The 20,160-nt window shown below is 45.9% G+C and overlaps 1 protein-coding gene across 2 annotated transcripts in view; it reads right to left on the bottom strand.

The window, feature by feature from the left end:
- The window catches only part of TNIP1 (TNFAIP3 interacting protein 1), a 248,245-nt gene extending 228,364 nt beyond the window's left edge, over nucleotides 1-19,881 (bottom strand). The window contains exon 1 of one of the 2 annotated variants that reach the window (XM_086931288.1): nucleotides 19,749-19,881. The gene's annotated coding sequence lies outside the window, so the exon portion shown is untranslated. The remainder of the gene's footprint in view (nucleotides 1-19,748) is intronic. The other variant, XM_086931286.1, reaches the window with a different exon arrangement.
- Nucleotides 19,882-20,160: the final 279 nt, after the last annotated feature.

The following is a 20,160-nucleotide window of genomic DNA, read 5'->3' as shown; positions in this document are numbered from 1 at the left end:
GGGTGGTGAGGGTGAGGGGGTGCGGGGTGGTGAGGGTGAGGGGGGGTGAGGTTGGGGGTGACAGGGGTGAGGGTGTGTGAGGATGTATGAGGATGTGGGTGACGAGGGTGAGGGTGTGTGAGGGTGTGTGAGGGGGTGTGAGGGTGAGGTGTGAGGGTGGGTGAGGGTATGAGGGTGTGAGGGTGATGGGGTGTGAGGGAGGGTGAGGGGGTGTGAGGGTGGTGAGGGGGTGTGAGGGTATGTGAGGGTAAGGGTGTGTGAGGGTGAGGGGTGTGTGGGGGTGAGAGTGTGGGGGGTTGAGGGTGTGTGGGGGTGAGGGTGTGTGAGCATGGTAACTGTTTGCTGCTAGGTCTCCCACATTGTGCCCAGCATCAAGAATGGATTGCTTGCAGTGGAGCCAGCTTCTGCCCCTGAAATGCCCGGCAAGCTGTGATGTTTTTGATGCGTTTTTTCCAAGATACGCATAAGGTCTTAAAAGTGTAAGGTAATAAATACAAATGCTGCCGTTAGTGTGGTATAAATATGTCTGCAAATGCATTTAAAAAGTACCGGTCACAAAAATACTTTTTACAAAAAGCGTTGGCAAAACCATTAGGTTTGGATGTAATGCGTTAATGCATTCAAAGACAGGCATGCATAAATGTGCATACTTTTTGTGCAGTTATCTGAACGGTGTGTATCTTTTTGTGCTTCCTATGCCTGTGTCCCCTTTAAAAAATAACTTCCCCAGATTATTGTGCTTCAGGCTACACAGAAACATGAAACAAAAGGCCTGTGTGCATTTGTAGATGCCTAAGTTTGCACACTGTAGCACATTAAAATCAGACCTATTGACTCTACCTTTGCTATCGGCGACTTTATCCTTTCATTTGTTACATATTACAGCCACAAACAGGTGAATTTAAACAAACCTTTAGCAGAAACAGTTCTCTCGCACTGGAAGCGAACCGGTTGAACTGTTTGGTTATTTCTCAGCAGCAATATCTGTCTACAACAACAAACAGCTCTGTATTAACAGACACCACTAACCCTCTGATCAGTCAGATACAGATTGCGCAGCCTTGACTTGGGCAGTGTTTACCACGAGCAGTCGGGGACTGAAGGATATATTCGGCAGGTTTGTGTGCACATCTAGGTTATCAACAGCCCGGTGGTTGAAAGTGATCGCAACACACGGAGCACAACACTGCAGGCACACATGCCGTAAAAGAGCAAGTGGGGATGGGACGGGCAGTTAGATGAAGACAATAAAAAAATAGAGAAGCGGTAGGCGATATTAATAAAGAAAGAAGGGATATAACAATCAGTGGAGGAAGAGGGGAGGTTTCAAGGAAAAGCCCAGAAGCACAGTCTATTTTTTGCTCACTCAGTGAGGTCTAGGCGCATCTTTGCGCCAAGACCACTCTGCGTGATCGTCATGGTGGGTCTTGTGAGGTGTTAAGCGCTTTTTCTTCTCCCGCCAAGTGGTTCTACTGCTTACTGTCTCTTCACTCCCTTTGCTTGCCCATTCACTAGCATATCTCCGTGCCAAAGGTGTGAGGAGAAGGGCTTTGTGGCGATTCACTCTGGAGCCAGTTTGCCCTCTCACGCAACAACCAACATTTGCTCCTTACCAGTAGAGTTTCTACACAGGTCCTCGCTAGGCTCTGGTGTTAGAGACCGGGTCTGTGATCAAAGCCATTTTGAAAAAGCTCCTCCACTCCAATGTCAACCATGTTCAGTTTTCTGGCCTCACGGCAGCCATGTTCAAACTTCCTCAAGCAGGGGATTCCTCTTGCTGCACTGCTACGACATTTCTCCTTTCCCCAGTTTCATGTCCAAGGCACTCGGGTCCATTTCCCTTGTGGCTTCCGGTGGAGCAGTGTGGTATTTATAAATGTGGTGGTTACGCAGGATGTTGCAGGGGACTTTCCTCGAACCCTCTGTTGCCACTTTATGAGGCGCCAAGACGGAGAGCGACACAAAGATCAAAATATGGCGGAAAGGGAGAGAGAACTACTAGAGGCGGCCTCGGGCGCAGCACGTCTTCCGGGCACGAGCACTCTGGGATTAACGCGCTTCACGTTTCACTGTGAAGCGCGTTCACGGACCTGAATCGGCTCGTGCCCAGCCCACAATCGGCTCGTGCACAGCATGCCGAGAGGCGCCCCACACTGCTGGAGCACTCAACTGTGCATTAATTATAGTTAAGTGCTCCAGCAGCCTGAGGCGCCTGTTGACATGCCGTGATAAGTGGGTCTCATGCTGTGATAATTGGTCTTGCAGCGCCTGAAAAAGTGGAGTCTCATGCTGTGATAATTGGTCTTGCGGGCTTACGTGCTACAAACGCGCACAAGCTGCTCCACTTTCAAGCGTGTTCACAGACCCGAGTCTGCTCGTGCCCAGGTCTGTAGCGGCTCTCATGCTGTGATAATTGGTCTTGCGGCACTTGCGGCGCCTGACGTGCTACAAACGTGCACAAGCTGCTCCACTTTCAAGCGCGTTTACAGACCTGAGTCGGCTCGTGCCCAGCTCTGACTCCCTTGGGGCCTAGCAAGGTGACTATAAGTCTCGTTGGCGCTGCAACGTCAGCGAGACCTAAAAATGGGTAACTGCTGAGACAGAGGCATTTAGCATGTTGCGCAGGTATGGAGGCAAAGTCACTGATATATGGAATTAGGTCTTGCTCGCTCTTGAAGCCAAATTGAATAAAAATAAGCCTTGACCCAGGCTGTACAGAAGTGAATGGTGCCATTGATTGTACATTTTAAGTTTGTAATGCTGACTGTTCAAAGGAAAAGAAAAATTTTGAATGAAGATGGACTTGGAAAAAAAATTACTAAAATCTCCCGATTGAGAACCTCACTCAACTGATGAATACAAAAAGCATATCTTAAAAGCAAATCAAATTTTATCAGATCATACGTTGCCCTAAAAAAAAAAAATTTAAATACTGAGGGTCTGCTCACCCTTCTTTGGAGTGAAATACTGCCTGTTCTAAAGACAAACATGAGAAGTTCAACACACTTTGTGAGGACAGTTTAAAGATAGTACTCCCCGATTGAGATGAGGAGAATCGATTTGACACCAAACATCAAATGGCTTTTGGTGATGATGTACAGCATCAGAAAGATGCTGTGCAGCATGGTGACATGAAAAGCATGTTGATGCCGCCGCATCATTTTGTAGGTGCGTGCATGCATGATGATGTGTATGCATACATGCTCCATTTGTTTTTAAATTTAACAACCCACGATGGATCGGTAGTTAAAACAAAAAAAATTAATAGAATTAGAGCAAAAGTACCTCTTGTGTTTTTTAAGTTGAAGGGTGTTAAAAATGGGGGTCTCTAGTTGGCAGTGGCTTGCACCCTAAGTAGGGACCCGTATTCTAGTCAGGGTAAGGGGATTACGGGTTACCCAGTTAAAATAACCCCTGCTCACCTCCTTGGTAGCTTGGCACAAGCATTAAGGATTTTCTCAGAGGCAATGCATAAAGCATTTGTACATAAACACACAGTATCAGTGAAAACACTACAAAAGGACACCACACCAGTTTAGAAAAATAACCAATATTTATCTAAGTAAAACAAGACCAAAAACGACAAATCTAACATACACAAGCAAAGATATCACTCTTAAAAGGTTCAAAATAGTTCAGCCTATAGCAAGTGTACTCACAAACTTTCTCTCGGGGGCTAAATTTGCAGTGAGGTTTGTGCGCAAAGGCCGCACCGGTGCGAGCGAGGTCAGTGGGGGGTGGGGTCAGTGGAAGGAGGGCTAGAGGGGGAAAAAATAACTACTGTTTCAAAACATATCCCGACAATGCTGTATTTCCAAAGCAGATGTAACTACATGGAGCACATGTTTATTATAATTTTGTATTAGCAGACAATAGCAATCCTAAATGAGATTGCATGGCAATTTGCAGTAACTGGATATTCAGCACATGCCCAGTGCTGCACAGGCTTCAGAGTCCAAAAAATAGGTACGTTAAAGTCAAACACTACGAACTTATTTTACATTTCATGTCACCAATTCGTTTTCTGTAATCTGGTACCAAGTCTGAAATGGCAAGCCTTAAGAGCTGCTCCAGATTTATGTCTGTAAGCTTATTTCTGAGTTTGCTCTTCAACAGTCCCATTGTGGAAAATGAACATTCGAAAGCATATATTGACCCAAACATACAAATTACCTTCTGGGCCACTGTAAAAAGAAGAGGAAACTTGTTAGAAGGCACAATTTTCCAGAATTCTTCTGGTGCTTGCCCCAAAAAAGATGCTTGGAGGGCTGAATTGTGTTGCATGTCAATCAGCTCCATTTTTGCTTGAGCCTTTTCCATGCCAATAAGGGCAACAATGTCAAGGTTTTTGTGCACTGACCATCCAGGGATTTTCAACCAGCCTGAACAGAGGAGTGAGGGCTCTGAATTGAGAAAATCGTGGTTTGATCTCCCCAGAAATGTCTTCAAGACATGCACCAAGGTCTAGCTTTGACAGAATTTCTTGTGCATTTGGAAACGTCTGCATCACAGCCAGCAGTTTTGGGGAGTGGGTGAAGTCACATCACAGCCAGCAGTTTTGGGGAGTGGGTGAAGTCACTATCATCCAATTGTTCTTTGAATAGCACAAGCTTACTTTCAAAAGCATGACTACCATTCATCAGGGAGCACACAGGCTGTTGTTTACCTTGCAGGGTCAAATTGAGAACATTAAAATGTGTGAAAATATCTGAAAGAAAATGGAGTATAATAAGCCATTTCACATCCGTAAGTTCTTGGAATGATTGACCTCTACTGTTCACAAAGAGTTCAATTTCAGGAAGCAATGCAATGAACCGCTCCAGAACCTTCCCTTTGCGTAGCCAACGCACGTCAGTGTGCATCAGGGCGTCTATATATTCTGCTTCAGATTCCTGCAGCATTCCTTTAAAAAGTCTATGGTTCAGAGCTTTGGCACGGATAAAACTAACCATTTTCACTGCACCTTTTAGGACATTATTTAGTTCTCCATGCTTTAATATTGCACACAATACTTCCTGGTGAATAATGCAGTGGTAGTCTATCACAGTCTGTCCTACAAGCTTTTTTTTTAAGCATAGATATGAAGCCTCTGTCATGGCCTACCATGGCAGGAGCCCCATCTGGTGTTATGCTGACAAGAGTGTTCAGTGGTATGTCATTTGTTTTAAAGTAGCTGCACATGCTGTCCAGTATATCTTCTCCTCGTGTGCCCTTGCAGTGGTAGAACGGTACAAAAGGGGGTGGGGATGGACGGAGTATCTGAATCAAACACTAACACCCAGTCAAAAGATCTGGGTTTAATCCATCACCGTTCTTTAGCCCACTCTGCCACCCCAGTTCAGACATGGCTATATGCAAATCAGTCTGACCTTGTGCCTCATGGGAACAGTCCAGCCCGAACTGCCAAGCCATGTCTTCCCAGGACCGGAAACAAGCTTCTGAGGACCGGTTTCTGGCATTCCAGCCGCCTTCAGCCCGGCTTGCTTGAATCCAGTGGCAAAGTGAGCAAGGGACTCACGTCTGAGCATACCCTGCCACACTTATGGCGGCCAAAAGCGGTACAAAAGAGGGTAGAAGGCACAGGAGCTCTTATTTTGGATGAAGCGATTGGTACAGATACCTCACCCAAACTAATAACTGGGCCACATCGCCTATGTCTGTGGACTCATCCTTGACTGCTCTGATCACCTGCTCCTGGACGGTTTGTCCCATTGCCTCTATTCGGCATGCACACGTGGAATCTGATAGCTGCAATGCACCAATTTCCTTTAAAATGCTGGCTTTATTAGTGTACTTGTCAAATACAATTTTGGCTTCTGAAAGTAAACATTTCTTCATCAGCTCTCCATCCTTGAAATTTTTTTTATGTTTGGCAAGCAAGTAGCATATTTTGAAAGACGCATCTGTTACAACCTCAGATTCCTTCATCTGGCAAAGGAATATCTTCTGCTGGGAAAGAAGAGCTTGCTTTAAAGATGCCACTTTTGCAGAACGCTCTTTTGAGTTCAGTGGGAAGTTCGCAGTGTATCCAGAGTGCCGCGTTTTGTAGTGCGTTCTAGGTTCTCTCTTAAGAACATTTACTTTCTCTTTGCAAAGCAAACAGGTGGTTTTTTATTTTGGGCATTCTACAAACAAGTACTCTTCTTCCCATGCTTCCTGGAAGGTCCTGTATTCACTCTGTATCGATCTGGGTCGTTTACAAGGCTTGGAAACTGGACTGTAGGCCATTGCGGAGCTCTCCGGCTAATTTGTTACTATGCAATATGTAACAAGGACCAGGAATCTGATCTTCACCTGACGACCAACGGACCGACATCGCTCCACGACCGTTGGACTGACACGCCTCACGACTGATTGACTGACACGCCTCACGAGCGATGGACTGACACTGCGTCACGACCGCTGGACCCACACCGCGTCATGACCGCTAGACCCACACCACTTCTTGTAACAGATCTGTGAGCAGCACCAAAGTAATGTTTTGTTTAAAAATTCAAAGTAATGGGTAAACCGGTAAATGAAAACAGGAGGCTTTCCTAAAGCCAGTGATTTATGCAGGAAATGTGTCACTCAATAGGGATTTGAAATAAATGGCATGCACACACACATGTATATACAAGCGCACATTCACCCGTAGGTATCTTGGGGCTGAATAACAGATGTTCATTGCTACCCAACTCATTTTATTTACCTCAGATGGATGAAAGGCAGGACCTGCCAGGATTTGAACTTGTGACCGTGAGGTAGAACACATGCCCATGCAGTGGACGCATTAGTCCACTGAGCCACCAGAACTGGCATGCACACAATACAAGGATACAGAGTAGAAACACATATGGAGCTAATCTGGACAGCGCTATTTGGTGTGGAGCAGCTGTCCAGCTAAAGGAATCTGAAAGGTTCAGATACAATGATCAGGCCTATAGAGCAGGGATGGGCGACGGGAGGGGCCAGGTTTCAGGTGGAGGTTAGTAGAGCAGGCGGAGAATCAGAGGGCGAGAATAACCTGAAGATTGGGCCAGTGGGCAGAGTCGGGTGTGCCAGAAAGAGCAAAGCATCCCAATTTTTTGATTGTTTGGCATTTTATTGCCCAGTTACAGCTTATTACGTTATGTAATTCAACCAATGGATACGCGTGTTTATTTAAGGTTTAATATGAGTTATTGACATTAAAATACATTCACAAAGTGGAATATGTTCCCAATCACAAAAATGTTTCAATTACGCTTAAAAGTGGATTCACAAGCCATTTGTCTCTGTGGCATTAAGTTTCTGTCATCAGTACTTCTCATCCCTTTTTCCACAAGAGCAGTTAAAACATGAATGGAAAAATATCCTACTTTACAAATGTTTTCCACATAATTATGGCCCTGACATATTGACACAAAATACATAATCTGCTGCTTCATCTGACAATTTTAACAAAACATTGTAGCTCAACTTTGCCCTCTATGCCAGCTGATTTGCTGCATTCTTAAATATCTCCAGCTAGCTGAAAGTAAAAACAAGGATGCACAGCAAAGCTGCCACAACTTTAATCCATAAAACCTTCAAGGTCACGCACAAAGCTACCTTAAAACAGGAGCAACCGAAATGCACCCATCAATTAAGGACAATTCACTTCACAAAGAAAAGAGAGAAGTCCTATTAGTTAAAAAAACAAGCATTTGCAATAGGTCTCGCAGTTACGAGAGATTAAGCTATTGGCATTGTAAATAACAATGCCTTTTATTTAGGTTTTTAAAAAGAAAACAAAAATAAAAGGCATTGTTATTTGCAATGTCAAATTGCGTAAACTCTCGTAACTGCGAGACCTATAGCATTGCAAATGCTAGTTTGTTTTCCTCACACTTTCAGTGCCTCTAGCTGCTTTCCATCCCTCTGCAGCTCCGTTTATCCAGCCCCAGCAGCAGGGCAGCCCCACCTATCACTAACGATCAGCTGCCCCTGGCGGGGGAGGCCAACATATGTGGAAAAAAAGGCTCTTGTTGTTGCCGCTGGGGGTGCTGCAGCCGTAATCTATCAACCTCCGCTCACTGTTTCTCGGCTCGTCAGTGGGACGTCTTCCAGCGCGACGAAGACTACTCAAATCACCCACACTACGAACACCCTGGTTTGAACAGTCTCTCCAAAGCCATTCTCACCGTCTCGGGACACATCCACTCAACCGCTAAGCAGGCAGCCAACAGACTCCATGTCGGAAGGGCGGGGCAGTGGTCACCCCACTCACAAGCGGGATTCACTGTTGCCATAGCTTGTGCAACAAGATATGTTGGATCACACAAGCGAAAGGACTAGTAGAGTTGTAATAAGATAAATACCTTTAACAGTAAATAGTGGAACAATGCTGGAGTTTTACATTTCTTTCGAGTGACTGTGTGGGCCACTGGAAGTGGCAAATAACAGTCTGGTAACAACAAAACAGTCAACCAGTTTCTGCATTAATTCACTTTATCAAGGCTAATCTCAAAGACTCAGGAGACGCTCGTAGTGTGGCACAATAAATATGGAAATCTAATGTACTTATATTCTAAGGTAACAAAAAGTGTTTTATTCAAGTTTCTGATTCCAGATCATCTGTGCCTGTACTATGTGGGATACGGTGATCCTAGTAGGCTCACGAAGTATGAATTCCAAAAGGCCAATGTATAATGAAGCTCTGGCCATGATAAGCTGAGGCACCCACATGACACTAACAGGAAACGCATCCAATCACAGAACTTCCTATGACTAAAGTGCTTTATTACCATTTAACTCTTTTCCATAAATACACTTCAGGTACTATGAGGCCACACAAGTGGCAGAAACAATAACAACAAGCTTGTTTGAAAAAAAACAAGCGCAAGATGCACTGGGAAAGTTCTTACCTACTGAGGACATCCCGAGCTGAGCGTGTGTGCGCGCGCGTTAAGAAAGCGACGACGACCACGACGTCAGTTGCGTGGGGCATTGAGCATGGGAGGGGCATGGAGTGCGCAGCCAGCCGGAAGAGTACGGGGCTCCCGTGAGCTGAGGGAGCCCTGTGTGTTGGAAAAGCGAGGAGGCAGCATACCCCACAGAGGGAAGTCCGGCGGGAGCCCATCCCGCCTTCGTGAATGCTGCATGGTGCTCCCGGAGCAAGATTTCAGGCGGGCTCCTGTGAGCAAGACAGAGCCCCTCATGAGCCGGTGAGTGGGGTTGAGCGGGAGGCATGCTAGGGGCCTGGACAGGACATGCGCACGCGGATGGTGCATGCAGGAGTTGTTATAAAAGACGCGAGCCGTACGTGTGCACATCTCCTATCTGTTAAGCTTCAGCAGAGACAGTCGATTTGCATGCGTACAGCTTGCGGCGTTATTACAACTCCTGCCCGCACCATACGCATGCACAGCTCCTGTCTAGGACTTGCCGTACGCGTGCACAGGTCCTGTCCCGCATCAGAGCCAAGTCAGCAACAAGAGGCTCTCAATGATAGCGAGCAATGCTTTGCGCTGCATCACTAGGCGAGACCTAAAAAAATACTACGGGGAGAAGAAAAGCACCTTTTCACAAACAACTAAAATGTGACACAACCCCTACCAGAAATAAGAGGAAAACAAAAACTTCAGAACCATTGGATAGAAATGCTAACCAGCCAGAGCAAGCATTGGCAAAGCCAAAAGGTCTGGCCGTGGCAAGATTGCAGTGAATTGAGAGCTTGCTGACGTCTTTGGCCCAGTCACTGAAAGTGCACAGGTGCACTCGCCTAATTTCTAAATGTGTTTACATTTCATAATCATGGCTAGTGACATTGTTTTCAATATTGTAACGCAGCAGCAGCTCACTAATATTACTGCAAGTAATGTCTGTGACAGCACTCCCATTTCTCATATGCGAATTCCTGTTTTGATTTAACATTATTACAATGGTATGTGAGACAGGTGGGGAGAAAGAGAGATGATGAGAGTCTTGAGAAAAGGCGCAGGGTGAAAGAGTCCCACATGGGAAAGTAAGGAAGAGACAAATGGAGAAAAAGATGAGACCATCGCATTGCATACTAAAATAGGATCCTGTGCTTACCTCTGCAGCAACTTTCCTTTTCACAACAAGAGGCAATGCTGTCTGTTACATGTAAGGGAAGTGTTGAATGCATGCCTGGCTTATAACATGGCAATACTGGTAACAGCGAACAGAGACGAAAAGTCATAGGCTACGCCCCTTTGAGAGACCCCCTTAAAGCCCTGGACTTAGGACATGAGAGAGTACAAGACACAACACGCACAACTTCCAAGTAAAAAATTCGCAAAATACATCACCTGTGCTTGCTCACATTAATGCTAACAAATTGAGGTCTTCTGGCAAACACAGGTGTAAGAATGCAGTTTGTTGTTCTAGAAAAGATCACGCCAAAGACAATTCTGGATGGCTCATGACAACAGATATTTTCACTCTGCAACATTTGCAGTCACCTCTTCCATTTTTGGAAGAACTCAGTTTTTCAGGTACAGATCATCAGTGACAAAAATACAAACCTTTTCAGATAACCTCCTCCTACATCCTCCTACATCAGCAGAGCTAAAGCAATTGTTTTGCAATGTAGCAGGGTTTTGAAAATGCATTTGTAGGGAAACATAGGTCCTTTTCATGTTAGGAATGAGAAAAGAGCTATTAATCACTGAAAATGCCATATCTGATCTAAATAATGATTTTCAACATTTCAACATGAAAAATATAGAAGGTAATCTAATATTCAGTTGCATATGGCATGCGCATTAGAATTTTCCGCACTGCAGACATTGAACAACAAAAAACGCTCCTATTCTGAGGCGTAATGCTGTCTGCCATTTGAAGACATATCAGTCGGGAAATCATTTGTCAATTTTGCAAATATTAAATTACATCCGCCCACCAAAATTACCGGTATGACGTCTGATAAACGTAACTGCCAAAACATGCCGGTCTTTCAATACCGTGCCTTGGGGTTGTGATTGAATAACATGTTTGCAAGGCGGGCATAGAAACACATAAACACACATGGACAACGTAAGAACACAGCAGCAGTCCAAGGTCAAGTACATTCACTCTTTTAGTTTCAGAATTACTACTTTGAGTGCAACAACTTCCAGCAACTGCTGCTAAGAGATGCCTATTTACAGTAAGAATTAAGGACAAAAGGAAGGTGCACTACATAAAAAGTCAAAAAGAGGTGAGTTCTTTGAAGGTTCTTCTTTTTATTGAGTTTCTTTGGAAAACAACAATGGCACACAGAGAAACGCGTTTCGTTGCCCCGTGCCATGGGAACTTCGTCAGGGCTAATAAGATGAAAAAGGCTTCCAATAACCGGACCAAAGTGTAGTGTGTATCTGTACGTGGATGCCAAATGAGCGTCACACAAGAAAAGCAATCATAGCCCTACTGGAAAGAAGAAATTCTTTAACAGTACAAATGAGGGAAACTCTTATGATTCCAATAATTTCAAATGAATGCTATATAGGGCCGCTCTCCAGGAATCCCAAATAGGGTTTGATGACAAGAAATAAGTATATTCTTGTAACACCACTGTTAGTGTGGTCTCCTTCCCAATCACCCAACAATGGACAGTAATATCAAAGGAGTAAAGTCCCAATTAGTTGAAAAACAGTCTCTGTAGAAGTACCAATCAGCAGTTCCATGATAAGAAGCTGACGGGCATAGTGGCGCGTCTCTCCATCGACGATGCCTGGAACGGGGGAACGAAACGCGTTGGCTGCGTGCCGTTGTTTTCCAAAGAAACTCAATAAAAAGAAGAACCTTCAAAGAACTCACATCTTTTTGACTTTTTATGTAGTGCACATAAACACACATACGCCCCCGATGCAGCAGAGTCAGTGCACATTGAGGATAATGAAGGTGTGTGTGTCTTGTCATTTATGTGTATGGCAGAACTAGCTGGCAACAACTGAGGGATGTGCATAAACTTGGGGTCGGGGCTAAGACGTTCTCTGCATCAAGTCCGTTCTTTACATATTTAAATTCTATTTTAGAGCATTACTGTTACGTTACATTTCGTATCATATTTTACAGTATTAGACACAGAGAGAGGATTGCCCAGACTCTTACGATTTCAGTCAGGAGCCGATTCGGCGATTAGAACCTAGATTCCCAGGTTTCAAAATAAATTGTTTAGCTACTAGGCCACATCTCCTCCTTTTTGAATAATTTAGTTAAATCCAATCTTCTCCTTAAGCATGTATGTCAGCGGTGTTATTTCTCATCTTAGATTTTTTTAAAGGATATCTGTTTTCCAATTCACAGTCGTTTTCAGAGGAAGTTAGTCCTAAATACTACACCATGACTAAACTGCCGGTTGTTTGACGAGCTACAAGCAAGGTGTTTCCGGGAGCTGTGGGGCTCTAGTTTAGACATATGTTTTTTACATACCACCAGATATAACCTGCAATGCTTGTCAATTTATGATTTTGTTTGCAAGTCTTTGATGGCCCTGAGACTTCTTAGCAGGAGGCAAGCACACACAAGCCCTTGGAGAACCTTGGCAAATATGATACAAAAAGCAAAGTCCAGTCCTTTCACTGCCCAAGAGAGAAGCAACAAGCAGTAGGCCAGTACAACAAAGCAACAAGTAGAGTGGCACTTCCCCTTCTACAGCATCCAGTTCTTCTTCCTGGCAGAATTTCCTCTTAGTCCACAAGTGTTCTGAAGTAATGGTGTCACAGCTCCAGTACTTATACCAGTTTCTGCCTTTGAAGCAGGCAAACCTCAAGAGAAAGTATTTGTAGTGCACAAGACCCTGCCTTTCCCTCACCTTGCTCCAGAAACACTACAAGGGGGTGGTGACAGATCTGTGTGAGGATAGCCATAGTCCTATTCAGGTGTCAATGACAACTCATCTGACCACTCTAGCACAGAAAGACCCAGCAGCCTGGTGATGGGCCAACAGGATATGCAGGGCACACCTCAGCTGCCGTTGTGGGACTGTCAAGAGTGAATCCACAAACAGCCCAACTGTCAGTCTAAACCAGACGTGGATTCCACAGGCAGGCAGAGGCACAGAATGATTAAGCAAGAAAATGGCCACTTTCTTAAAGTGGCATTTTCAAACATGCAATTTGAAAACCAACTTCACTAAAAGATGTATTTTTAAATTGTGAATTCAGGGACCCGAAACTCCAAATCCATATCTATTGGAAGTTACACTTGTAAGAGGTTACAAGGCAGCTCCAATGATAACTAATGGGAGAGATAGTCCTTGCAATAGTGATAAGTGAAATACTGCTATTTTTATCAGGACAAGTAAAACACAAATACATGTCCTACCTTTTAAATACACTGCACCCTGCCCATAGGGCTACATCGATTCAGAAAAGGGGGTGGTGATGAACAGAGTGTCTGAATTAAGCAGACCACTCTTACCCAGTCCAAAGATCGGGGCTTGATCCATCACCGTTATTTAGCTCACTGCACCATCCCAGCTCAGAACCTGGCTATATGCAAATTAGTCTGTCCCTGGCCCAGTGCATCATGGGAACAGGGCAGACCAAACTACCAAGCCAATTCTTCACCAGAAAGGAGACAAGCTTCCGGGGACCGGTTTCTGGCATTTCAGCCGTCGTCGGCCCGGCTTGCTTGAATCCTGATGGTGCAGTGAGCAAGGGACTCATGTCTGAGTATACCCTGCCACACCTATAGTGGCCAAAAACGATTCAGAAAAGGGGGTGGTGATGAACAGAGTGTCTGAATTAAGCAGGCCACTCTTACCCAGTCCAAAGATCAGGGCTTGATCCGTCACCGTTATTTAGGTCACTGCACCATCCCAGCTCAGAACCTGGCTATATGCAAATTAGTCTGTCCCTGGCCCAGTGCATCATGGGAACAGGGCAGACCAAACTACCAAGCCAATTCTTCACCAGAAAGGAGGCAAGCTTCCGGGGACCGGTTTCTGGCATTTCAGCCGTCGTCGGCACGGCTTGCTTGAATCCTGATGGTGCAGTGAGCAAGAGACTCATGTCCGAGTATACCCTGCCACACCTATAGTGGCCAAAAACGATTCAGAAAAGGGGGTGGTGATAAACAGAGTGTCTGAATTAAGCAGACCACTCTCACCCAGTCCAAAGATCAGGGCTTGATCCATCACCGTTATTTAGCTCACTGCACCATCCCAGCTCAGAACCTGGCTATATGCAAATTAGTCTGTCCCTGGCCCAGTGAATCATGGGAACAGGGCAGACCAAACTACCAAGCCAATTCTTCACCAGAAAGGAGACAAGCTTCCGGGGACCGGTTTCTGGCATTTCAGCCGTCGTCGGCCCGGCTTGCTTGAATCCTGATGGTGCAGTGAGCAAGGGACTCATGTCTGAGTATACCCTGCAACACCTATAGTGGCCAAAAACGATTCAGAAAAGGGGGTGGTGATGAACAGAGTGTCTGAATTAAGCAGACCACTCTTACCCAGTCCAAAGATCAGGGCTTGATCCATCACCGTTATTTAGCTCACTGCAACATCCCAGCTCAGAACCTGGCTATATGCAAATTAGTCTGTCCCTGGCCCAGTGCATCATGGAAACAGGGCAGACCAAACTACCAAGCCAATTCTTCACCAGAAAGGAGACAAGCTTCCGGGGACCGGTTTCTGGCATTTCAGCCGTCGTCGGCCCGGCTTGCTTGAATCCTGATGGTGCAGTGAGCAAGGGACTCATGTCTGAGTATACCCTGCCACATGTATAGTGGCCAAAAACGATTCAGAAAAGGGGGTGGTGATGAACGGAGTGTCTGAATTAAGCAGACCACTCTTACCCAGTCCAAAGATCAGGGCTTAATCCATCACCGTTATTTAGCTCACTGCACCATCCCAGCTCAGAACCTGGCTATATGCAAATTAGTCTGTCCCTGGCCCAGTGCATCATGGGAACAGGGCAGACCAAACTACCAAGCCAATTCTTCACCAGAAAGGAGACAAGCTTCCGGGGACCGGTTTCTGGCATTTCAGCCGTCGTCGGCCCGGCTTGCTTGAATCCTGATGGTGCAGTGAGCAAGGGACTCATGTCTGAGTATACCCTGCCACACCTATAGTGGCCAAAAACGATTCAGAAAAGGGGGTGGTGATGAACAGAGTGTCTGAATTAAGCAGACCACATGGTGCAGTGAGCTAAAAAACGGTGATGGATCAAGCCCTGATCTTTGGACTGGGTAAGAGTGGTCTGCTTAATTCAGACACTCTGTTCATCACCACCCCCTTTTCTGAATCATTTTTGTCCACCATAAGCATGGAAGGGTATACTCAAATGTGAGTCCCTAGCTCATTGCACCATCAGGATTCAAGCAAGCCGGGCCGAAGACGGCTGAAATGCCAGAAACCGGTCCCCGGTAGCTAAAAAATGGTGATGGATCAAGCCCTGATCTTTGGACTGGGTAAGAGTGGTCTGCTTAATTCAGACACTCTGTTCATCACCACTCCCTTTTCTGAATCATAGGGCTACATTGGGCCTACCTTAGTGGGGCCTTGCATGTAGTAAAAGGGAAGGTTTCGGCCTGGCAAGTGGGTGCCCTTGCCAGGTTGGCATGGAGGTTTAAATCTTCCCACACAGACACTGCAGTGGCAGGCCTAAGAAATGTGTGCAGGGCTACTCATGGGTAGCACAACCAGTGAAGCAAGCCCTCTAGTAGCACTTGATTTATAGGCCCTGGGCACACACCGTGCACTTTACTAGAGTCCTACAAGTAAATCAAATATGCCAGTCATGGATAAACAATCACAATTTACACAGGAAGCATTTGCACTTTAGCTCTGATCAGCAGTGGTAAAGTACCCAGAGTTCTAAAACCAGCAAAAAACAAATACAGCACACAGTCAAAAACAGGAGGTCAGAAGCGAAAAAGACAGGGTAAAAAACATGCCAAAGAGGCCAGGTCTAACAGAGGGCAAAACAGTTTGCTGTCTGGTTCTGCACCAAAAAATAAAAATAAAATACATTATATAATCTTAAAAGAAAACAAAAAAAACTGTGGGGGTAATTAATGTGGAGTTTGCGGGGGGAGTAGAAAAGCAGCACATGTGGAAGAACTATACAGAGGTGTGTAGCTAAGCAAATGAGCAAGACAGCAACACGGAGCACGTGGGTTGGTGGGGGTAGAAGCACACGAAAGAGAGAGAGAACTTACAACAGAAAGAACACATCAATATGAAGCATGGTGTGTGGGATAATTTGGGGGGTCAGAAGCACACTAAGGAGGGTGCTGGAAAACACGCACTAAGAAATGCTTAAGCAAAAGAAACACGCATTGAAAAGGCCGACAGGTCTTACGTACGTGAGGTATTGGCTCTGTCAATGGTATTTGCCACATGGCTGAAAGTTAACTAAAATAAGCGCTTTCAAGCAGCCAGCTCTTGCCACATCATAGTGTTTTTTAATTGCAGGAGGCAACACAGAGGGGTGGGGAAATGCGATATGATGCAGCCAGCTTCCCGCATCATAGCATTTTTTTTTTATGGCAGGAACGGAGTCCAACAATGGAGTAAGGGGTTAGGGTAACACTAATGTAATGTAATTTGTACTTGTAAAGCGCACTAATACCCCAACTGGGGTGTCCTGGCGCTGTAACGCATACCGCTGTGGAACCCTTCCTGGCTTTTCCCTGTAAAATGTCCACTCCTGGGCACCCCCAAGGTGAAGCCAGCCATCCCAGCACTGTTGGGGCCGTTGTGGAGATTAAGCAAGCTATTGCCCAGAGTTGCAATGTGGGACCCATGATTAGAATAGGCATCGAGGAGAGAATTATCAGGTCCGAGGAAATTGAGCCCAAGACCCGCCGAGGTGGGAATTGAACCCTGGTCCCGGGCCAGACCTCTGCATCAGGGTCTGCCGCTCTAACCATTGAGCCACACTTCTCCACGTGGAAGGCCAGTAGATGGGGAGGCAAGGCAAAAGAGACAACAAAGGAGGCAGGGTGGGACAGGCCAAAATGAACAATGAACATAGAGGGGAGGGTGAAGGCAAGCTAACATGTATAATGAACAGGGGGAGGGTGGGTCGAGGGCAAGTCACCACAGACAATAAATGGGAAACAGATGGAGAGGGGAGAACATAGGGGGTAGGGGGGGGAGTAAATTAGGGAGTCAGCTAAAAAAAAATCTAAAGAAAAAATAGTGCAAATGAGGGTGACAATGCTCACTGATATGAAACAAAATATCTGGAATAGACCGCACACGCACCGTCTAGGCATGACCTAAAAAGTAGATGCCTAAAAGTGAGAAGTGGAAGGATACAAGCAAGTCTCAAGACAAAGGATGCTAAATATGGAACAAATTGGACAAAAAAAGCCATTGAATAAGAAACAAGCAAATGAGAATGACAATAAAGTCAAACAATTATTAACAACTGGCAGGCTGTAAACCCAGTGTAATTTCTTGGTAATCTCATAATAGGTCTTTTCCAACCAGACAGCATAAGCCAAACGGCACCTGTACTCAGCTGGATCGCATACTAGTGTGATAACCAATGTCCATACACAAATCGCTCATCCCAACCCCTTCACAATCTAGCAAGGTGTTCCTCAAGGTTCCTATCTCTCACCTGCTCTTCTCAGTCATTTTAAGGATCTTTTATCTCCAGCCTAAAACACTCCAAAACCTCGGAAGGCCTCTGGCGCATGGTACTCACAGCTGTTTTAAAAAGTCCTCCTTTAAAGATTGCCCCTAAAAACCTAGGTTTTGGCTGACAGACGAGTCAGGGAGGTGGTGGCATTAAAAACCGGAAGACGCTTCAGACAGGGCTTCTCCTAATCTCCTCCATCTAACTGCTCCACCCCTGCTGCAGGCTGGCTCAAAGCACTCCACTGCGTTGAACGACTAAACCTGCATTGTAGGAAGCACAAATCTCTTCGCTTCATCTTATACAAGAATGTATCCTACCAACGCACGTCAACTCACTGGCCACTTAGGGTCCTACGAGGTATCACAGTTTACATCCCAGAAGATTAATTCCTACAAGTGACTCAACCCTTGTACTATCGACATTGACCCTCTCAAAGTTGCCCAGTGTGGTGCTGTAAAACTGATAACGGGTTCAAGAAATTCTGATTTTTTTTTCCCTAATGTTGATGGTGCACTGGTTCAAGTAACTTGGATGATTCAAAACAAGGTAACACTTTCTATTATAATTCATGAATGACAGGCCGGGACTGGAAAGTGCAGTTCTGCTGAGATGGAACAAAATGGGGGTAATCCTACCATAAAGGAAGAAACTGCAGCACCTGCAGACCCCAAAATTACGCACTTAAATACTGCTTTTAACCACCCCAAAACTAAGCCTGGGTGGAGTTCAGCTATGCGGAACTCTGCGAAGTGACCAAAAAACTCTGCTGCGCTATGCAGAGTTCCGTGATCAGCGGAGTGTGCGTGGTAATGCCTGTTTGCATTGATTTTCAGCTCTGTGTGTTTGTGCTGCGCATTAAAATCAACACAATCTGCATCATGTGCAGCGCAAAAGGGAGCTGCTTCTTCACTATCGCTCAAGAAGATTTTCTACTCGAGCGGCAACTTTCTCAACGTGAACAGACGGTTTTTCAACGTGAGTGGTCGCGACCACCAGCAAGCGCCCATATTGAGAAATCCGACGCCCGACTTGAGAAATCTCACCGGAGGGTGGAATTTTCCAGCTTGCACTCCCCTACTTGACGTTGGGGATCGCAAGCAAAAATCTCGCCGGAAGGTGGAGTCTCCTCACTCGCCAACTTGATGATGGGGGCGCGAGCGAGGAAAAAACGTTGCTCCACATCTTTCTTTACTCCGCATGCTCCGCGGAAAACTCTAGAAACTCCGCGAGAGGAGAGGAGTTCACCACCCAGGCTTACCTAAAACGGTTAGTTACCATGAAACTGATTGGATTAGGCAGACAGCTGAGCTCACAGGATGACGCGTATAATAATATAAAAAAGAAAAATGTAGGAGTTTCCGAATATGAATGAACCACAGGTGGTCCATACCGCTCCCTACCGAATTCTTCCCCAGAATCAAGTCCGTCCGGAACTCTGTATTATATTTCAGGTTGTTCTGGTCCCTCCGCTAATGTCCAGAACTTCGAAGCTTCTCAGGCGAGTTGCTTGTCAATTCAGGATTTTGTTTGCATTCTGGGACTAATAGTGCTGGGTATCCCATTATAAAATCATGAGTACGGGTTTAAAGCAAAAATCGTAGCCTGTGTGATTTATACACATGGAACTGTGAAATGTGAGAGCTCTGGTGTCCACACTTGCAGCGGAGAAATCTTTATCAACCCCCAGTTAATGTAATGACCACAGGGGCACTGTTAACTCTGTCCACCCCAGTACAGTAACAAACCATCCATCCAGTGTTCGAGTCTTTGACCAGTGAGTTATACTACACACACCTCAGCAGCGAGAGCTTACCTCGCGGAGCAAGCCAAGGGGCTCACATGCAGCACTCTGCCCCAATTGCACCAACATCCCTCAATATTTTCTCCCTTCAAACACACACCATAACCGGTACCCACCCAGAGACCCTGACTGTGTCCTCAACCCTTTCTACATCATAACTGACAGAAAGTTATTCGCCCTTCTTCAGTATGTGCCCCACCAGGAGTGCCCCTCACTCACTGTGTTCTTATTAAAGCCCATGCCCTCTACAGGCACTAACTAGTAGCCCGGCCAGGACAACCCTGCATTATTCGTACAAACACAGCACAAGAAGAATCCCCGACTGAGCATCGGGGGAGACACAAAGGAGATACCCCCTCGGAGGCGTGGCGAATATCGAGTCCCGTGAACGAAAACCTTACCTGGCTCTTTGGAGGGTTCCTGCCAGTGTCCTCCGCCTCATGCCCGCACAGGGCTCCCCAACAGTTCCAGAGTATGTTTTCCTGCCTTGCTGTGACAGCATCACTTCCGCCATCGCTCGCTTCCCCTTGCCCCGCCTCTGAGGGAATTTCCCAGTGGCCTGTGATAGGCAGCGCTGGTAGTTGCAAAACAATGCGGTGCAGCGAGCAGCGAAGGTAATTGGGAAATAATATTAGTGATTGTGCTGCGGCCGTGGTGGTAAGGGAACGTTTGGGAATACTTGTGAGTGTGAGGGGGGGGGGGAGAATAAAGAAAACAACCTCGGACTGTTCGGGGCAACGCGTTCTGCTTACATGATGAGTGTGAGCTCAGCTTCAGATGCATGATGGGTCGTGTAGTTTCCTTGGTTCTACC

The sequence above is a fragment of the Lissotriton vulgaris genome, chromosome 7 (assembly GCF_964263255.1).
Source record: "Lissotriton vulgaris chromosome 7, aLisVul1.2, whole genome shotgun sequence".
NCBI classification, from domain to species: domain Eukaryota; kingdom Metazoa; phylum Chordata; class Amphibia; order Caudata; family Salamandridae; genus Lissotriton; species Lissotriton vulgaris.
This window is presented reverse-complemented; position numbering and strand designations above follow the sequence as displayed.